This window comes from Loxodonta africana, chromosome 20 (assembly GCF_030014295.1).
Source record: "Loxodonta africana isolate mLoxAfr1 chromosome 20, mLoxAfr1.hap2, whole genome shotgun sequence".
Taxonomy (NCBI): Eukaryota; Metazoa; Chordata; class Mammalia; order Proboscidea; family Elephantidae; genus Loxodonta; species Loxodonta africana.
This window is the reverse complement of record NC_087361.1, coordinates 59,961,187-59,968,510: the sequence shown is the minus strand read 5'-3', so window position 1 is coordinate 59,968,510 and position 7,324 is coordinate 59,961,187. Positions and strand designations below refer to the sequence as shown.

The following is a 7,324-nucleotide window of genomic DNA, read 5'->3' as shown; positions in this document are numbered from 1 at the left end:
TTCAGGGATTATCAGGAGTCTGCAATGTGACTTTTAAACAAAAACAGGCGCTTTGCTCTTTGCTGCTCATCTGCTCTTTTGCAGTAATAGTTTTCTGGGATAACCGTTCCTCACACGGACTGCAATGAATAGTCTTGAAAGTGCTTGCTTTGAAAGGAGAATTAACAAACTGGAATGCACACAGAGTAGAATGGCAAGAGGTATGGATAATTATCAACAAGACACCTAAAAGATACAGTTTTTTCAAGTTTTTACCAAAAATTCATCTCAAGGTAAAAAGTCATCCAGGAAAGTAAAACTTCAAGTTGATAAAGTATTGTTTATATGCACTACACCAAGCAATCCACTCAGGGTTTTAACAGTTGTAAAAATTAAACCACGGTATGGATGAACAATGAATGACGTAGTTTCGATGAGGTATTACTATGATTATTAGTCTCAGAAGGGGTTTCCCCAGTATGCAACGTCTTCAACAACCAGAAAAGGCCAGCAGCTTCTCATATCCTATGGGATTCAATACAGAACGCCTGTACTTCTATAAACAAGTCCTGTACATTAATAATTTTGTTACAGATCAAGGACTGGAGGAAGACACAGACGAGGTGCATCAAATGACCCTTAAATCGTTCACAAGTAGAGATGAAATTTGATATATAAAGGTGGATAAATTCGAGAGGTAGATCAACAGCTATAGTAAGCTGATTTACAACTTCCATTGAATGTAAGGACATGTCCATATTGACCAGGCCTGAAACATACTTGGTTATCGGGTTTGACTGTGTGTTAATTTCAGCAACATTTCTATAGTAACTAGAGAGTTGTTTTCCATGAGATCAGGAAGATTGGCTGGAATCAGGCCAATGTGATAAACAAGTCTTGCATTTTTTTCTAAGTCACCAAGGAATGTGCTTGTTGAGAAGATAAGGGGTGTTTGAAGGCTTTGGCCATTATTTGCTTCATCTCTACACCAGTGCTATTCTTAACACACATTGATGTATCCCACTGAATTGCATGGTCAGTCTCTGTTGGATTTAGCCACGTCAACTCATCCTCACAAACGTGGAGTGGAGGTGTTAGACAAACGATGGCCAAAAATGGCTTTCAATAGATGGTTTTGGAACACTGACTAAAGCTTCTGTGTTTTGAGAGACAATCAAGCTGTCAAATCCAGAGTTGGAAGAATCGAGGTCTGGGTCACTGAGAATACTAGGGAAGCTAGCTTTACTCCGGGTTGGAGATCTGAATGACCCTCAGCTAAGGCTACCTGAAGCCCACTTATGTCCACAGACCGGCCCCTGTTTCCAACACCCATGAAAGCAATCTGGCGAGGTGTCTTTTAGAAGAGTTTCCTTGGTGGTGCCAGCATCAGCTGGGAAAGAAAAAAACTTTTCTGTTGGAGTTATAGGAGGTAAAAATCCTGAGAGTGGTGGCCAGTCCAGCTGCTGGCCGCCACATGCAGGCTTCACAGGACAGGATTGAGCAGGTGTTTGAAACTGGCAACAAAGGGGGTGGCAGTGAGCAAACTGAAGTTGTCAAGGATTTCTTTTTACTTGAATCCACAATCAATACCCATGGAAGGAGCAGTCAAGAAATCAAAAGACACATTGCTCTGAGCAAGTCTGCTGCAAAAGACCTCTTTAAAGTGTTGAAAAGCAAATATGTCACTTTGAGGACTAAGGTGCGCCTGACCCAAGCCATGGTATTTTCAATCCCATCGTATACATATGAAAGCTACACGATGAATAAGGAAGACCAAAGATGAATTGACACCTCTGAATTGTGGTATTGGTGAAGAATACTGAATACACCATGGACTGCCAATAGAATGAACAAATCTGTCTTGGGAGAAATACAATCAGAATGCTCCCCAGAAGCAAGGATGGCGATACTGTGTCTTACATACTTCAGACATGTTGTCAGGAGGGATCAGGCCCTGAAGAAGGACATCACGCATGGCAAAGCACAGAGGCAGCGGAAAAGAGGAAGGCCCTCAACGAGGTAAACCGACAGTGCCTGCAGGAATGAGCTCAAGCGTAATAATGATTGTAACGATGGCCCAGGCCCGGGCAGTGTTTCATCCTCTCGTGCATAGTGTCACCATGAGTCAGAACTAGCTCGATGGCACCTAACAACAACATGCTGTCCTACACCCACTGCCATCAAGTCAATTCCAACTCAGCAACCCTATAGGATACAATAGACCTGCCCGATAGGCCGTCCAAGGAGTGGCTGGTGGATTTGAACTACCAACATTTTGGTTAGCAGCCAAACACTTAACCACTGAGCCACCAGGGCCCCCAAAACACAGTTGGCAGCAGTGGGATTCGAACCCATGACCCCACAGAGACCAGAGCCATAATCCAGTCCCGTAGACTGCTCAGCCACTATACTGCTCATTATACTTCCCTAGTTAAAAGGTAAGAGGCACTGGTGGTTCGGTGATCTTTCCACGGGGGTGATCCTCCTTTGATTCCCAGCCAACGCACCTTATGGGCAGCCACCACTTATCTGTCAGTGGAGGCTTGCATGTTGCTATGATGCTGAGCAGGCATCCACAGAGCTTCCAGAGTAAGATGGACTAGGAGAAAGGAGCTGGTTATCTACTTCTGAGAATCAGTTAATGAGAGCCTTGTGAATCAAAACTATCTGGTGTTCTTTTATGCACAGGGTAACCATGGGGTGGGGGGTCACTCCTCAGCAGCTAACAACAATAACAGCTAAGGGGTAGGGTGGTGTCTGGATCAGGCTGCATGCTGGAGTCCTTGACTTCTAATCTTTTAATGGCCAGACTGTTGAACTTGGACATGATTCTTCACCTCTCTAAGTCTTAGTTTCTTCTTGAGTAACATGGGAATTATAATAACCGCTTTCCCTAATTTATAGGTAGTTAGAAGATGTTTCCTGAAATGCCTTGAAAATTCTAAGAAGCTATACAAATGAGAGATAGTATTAAACATCTCACGATAAGGTAATTTAACATAATTTTCTATATATAAGTTACTTAAATGTATTAATTCCAAACAGTGAATTAAAATATACTTACATTAGCATATGCCCTGATGGTTCTAGCTCATAGCATACCCTCAACTGGACATTGTTGGAGAATCAGGTATTTATCAAGTGCAATTAACATCTCAACCACCCGTCTGTTGGTTTGTCATACTGTGGTAGTTAGCGTGTTGCTATGTATGAGGTTGGAAGCTATGCCAATCGTATTTCAAATACCAGCAGGATCATACATGGTAGACAAGTTTCAGTGGCACTTCCAGACTAAGACAGACTTAAGAAGAAAGGCCTGGTGATCTATTTCTAAAAATTAGCCCATGAAAACACTATGGATCACAAAAGAATATTGTCCAATATAGTGCTATAAGATGAGCCGCCTAGGTTGGAAGGCATTCAGGACGACAATGAACTCGAACACATCAATGATGGTGAAGATGGTGCAGTACTGGGCAATGTTTTATTCTGTTCTATATGGGGTCACCTCAGTCACCTCAGTCATAGCTGACTCAAGGCACCTAATAACAACAACATTTAACACCTCTCACATCAAGTTTTCTTTCACTGATGTTAAGGACCGTGACCGTGCTTCTCCCTTAACAGTGACTGTCCTTAACAGTATGTAAGATGTAGTCAGTGCCTAATCATATATTTAGTTTATATATTGAATTTACTTAGTGGTGGAGGTTTGTATTTCTAGGGCTTCATTTGGTCTCCTATCTGAGCGGCCTTCTTTTATGTCCCGTTGTTCCAAATTATAAGAAACGCTGTTACCTACAGCTCCCAACCAGAGAAGGCTGCTGTGCAGGACCACACAAGGGGCTGTACCCAGAGATACGGTAAAAACAGGCTGGGATTATAGGAGGTGACTTAAGTGTGGAAAACAGGTGGGTTTAGCTAGGTTATGCAGGCCACCCGGGGACTGGCCCACTTTAATAATTCTGTGGGATCCAGGGACATAGGGGCTGTTCCTAGGTGTTTGGTACTAGACCCAGAATAATTAAGTCAGGTGCATAGTACACAGGAGTGTGAGAACCCGATGAGGGTTGTGGTTGGAGAGTGGACTTAAACAGCTACTAAAGAAGGTGAACTGACTGGCTTCCAGCCAGGGGCTCTAAACTGAGTCAAGACAATATCTGTTTAAAAACTATAGTAAAACTGTGGACCAGGCAATGCTTGACCCTCCCCTAGCAGAACTACAATACTTTGTAGTTCTTCGGGTAAATAAATAAGTGGTAGGAATAAAAGGGAAATTTCTCAATATAAAAAAGGGCATCTACAAAAATCCCCACAGCTAACATGATACTCAGTGGACAAAGACCGAGAACATTCCCATTAAGTTCAGGAACAAGACAGAGATGCCTACTTTCACCACTCGTATTTAACATCATTTTGGATGTCCTACCAGAGTAATTAGGTGAGACAGAAGAAATCAAACGTACCCCAGTAATGAAGGAAGAAGTAAAACTATCTCTTTTTGCAGATGACAAGTATATACATAGAAAACACCAAAGAATCTACCAAAAAAGCTATTAGTACTAAGAAATGAATTCAGCAAAGCAACAGTGTGCAAGATCAATACATAAAAATAAGCACGGTTTCTGTACATCAGCAATCTGCAAAAAGAAGAAATACTAAAATATTACTCTTTACAATGGCATCTAAAAAATAAAATACCTATGAGTAAATGCAGGTAAAATCCCTATTTACAAAAAAAGTATAAAACATTGCTAAAAGAAATCAAAGAAGACCTGAATAACTGAAGAACATTCCATGTTGAAAGACTTTATACAATTAAGATGTCGATACTACCCAAAGCAATCTATTAATTCCACGCCATCTCCATCAAAATTCCAACAGCATCTTGACAGAAAAGAAAAAGGCAATTCTCCAATTTATATGGAAGGGCAAGGGATCCCAAATACTGAAAGGAACCTTGAAGAAGAATAAAGCAGAAGAGCTCAAACTCTCATACTTCAAAACCTACTACAAAGCTACACTAATTTAAACATCCTGGTACTTGTATAATAATAGACATAGAAACCAGTGGGATAAAATTGAAACTACAGGAATATATCCATAGATATGTGGTCAACTGATTTTCAACACAAATTCTAAATTCATCCAATTGGGGAAGGAAAAGTCCCTTCAATCAGTAGTGCTGGAAAAATTGGATATCCACATGCAGAAGAATAAACTAGGAACCAGCCATTACATGATGCACAAAAACCAACTGAAAATGGGTCAAGGACCTTAATTTGAAAATGAAATTCACAGAAGAGAATATAAGGACTAAGTATTTTTTGGTAGGTATCAGATATAATAATAAAAGGCATGAGCAACAAATGAAAAAAAAAGACAAATGGGGCCTCATAAATATTAAATATTTCTGTTCATTAAAAGAATTTATCAAAAAAGTGAAAAGACAGCCTACATAGTGGGAGAAAAAATTTGGGAACCCTATATCTGATAAGGAAACCCTGATGGCCGCAGTGGTTAAGTGCTACAGCTGCTAAAAAAAAGGGTTGGCAGTTCAAATCCACCACGCACTCCATGGAAACTCTATGGGGGAGTTCTACGTCATCCTTTTGGGTTGCTATGAGTTGCAATCAACTGGACGGCACTGGGTTTGGTTTGGTTTTATATCTGATAAAGGACTAATATACAAAATTTATAAAAACTGCTACAGAGGCAGAGCCAAGATGGTGGAATACACAGACGCTTCTGGAGAGCCCTCTTTACAACCAAGACCTGAAAAAAAAAAAAAATTGAAAAGAATATTATGATAAGCTAGGAGCCCTGAGCTTCGAAGGCAAGCTTAGAAAATGAACTGAGGGGGAGTGGAAGAGACCGTTCAGAAGCAGAGAGGAGTTACCAGACCTGAATCGCCGGACGCACTCAGGCACCATTCCTGGTCCGGCAGCGGCAGGTTGGTACTAGCGTTCCGCCAGTTTCCTAAGGGAGAAGCAGCCAGCCACAAAGTCCACTCACACCTCCGGGACCTGAGAAGAATGGCGCTCTCAGCAAAAGCTAAGTACTTGCGTATATTTTGCCGTGCCCCGCCCCACCCCAAAACCGGCTTCAGCGGCTGAATTCCCTGGGCCTGAGATAGGCCCTGTTGCACCTAGAGCCATCCTCCCAACCTTGGAGAAGGAAAAAATTTTGCAACTGGGGGAAAAGATAATTTGCCAGCTCCACTAAGTGGGGGAGCTCAGGACAGAAGCAGGTCCCATCCAGGCATAAATGGTCCATGGACTTTCAGCATCTTTCCCTTCTGCATGGACCTCTGTGGGCCTATTTCAGGAGAATAGGCCCTTGTTGGCAGACTCCAACTGTTTCAGCTGTGTGGTGGAGAGGTGGGTGTTTGATGTTTGACTTTGCTTTGCTTTGCCAGGGTCCTCATCTACCCACATCAGGGGCCTAAGGACTGGTAGCTCCACCAGGTCACCCAGCCACCTGTGACACGGGTCCAATGATAACTGATACCTCCCAGTCCTTACAACCAAAAACACTGGATGCCCATGGTCCGTCTGCAGAACCCACCCACCTGCACACTCTAGGGAACAGGGACGTGCTTTCCTCAGAGACACTCGGGGGTTGGTTCTCAGCCTCCTCGCCTTGTTCAGAGCGTGATCCCCTGCTGCAATCAGTTACGGGTACATACACCAATCACCCCTGCCCCTCTAAGACTGTAGGACAGAGCCTGTACCACACACATGATGATCAGCTACCTGTACACCTGAGCTGAATTCATACAAGAAAAGTGAATGGACTCCTAGACTGATATACCTGATAACAGCTCTAGCCATCTGAGGACAGAACGTCAGAACTCCAAAGGCAAAAATAATCAAGCTAGCTCACTCCAGCAACCCATTTCAGTATCTCAAAACAAAATTAAAGCAAGAAGCTACGACACATTAAGAAAGCATAAACTAACATAATACCTCACGGATGGCTCGGAGACAACAGTAAATACCAAGTCACATAAACAAACAGACCGTGATCACCTCAACCAGCTCTCAAAACAAAGAATCCAGGGATCTTCTAGATGAAAGTGCATTCCTGGAATTACGAAAGCCAGAACACAAAAGGCATCGGGAAGGAAATGAGGTAATATGCAGAACAAGCCAAGAAACACACAGATAAAGCAACTGAAGAAATTAGAAAGATTATTCGGGAACATAATGGAAAGTTTAATAAGCTGGAAAAATCCACAGGCAGAAAGCAATCAGAAATTCAGAAAATTAACAATAAAATTACAGAAGTAGACAACTCAATAGAATGTCAGAGGACCAGAATTGTGCAACTAGAAGCTAGAATT

General features: G+C 42.3%; 1 pseudogene; it reads right to left on the bottom strand.

The window, feature by feature from the left end:
• Positions 1–232: 232 nt before the first annotated feature.
• On the bottom strand, positions 233–1,701 carry LOC135228287 (CCR4-NOT transcription complex subunit 11-like; annotated as a pseudogene).
• Positions 1,702–7,324: the final 5,623 nt, after the last annotated feature.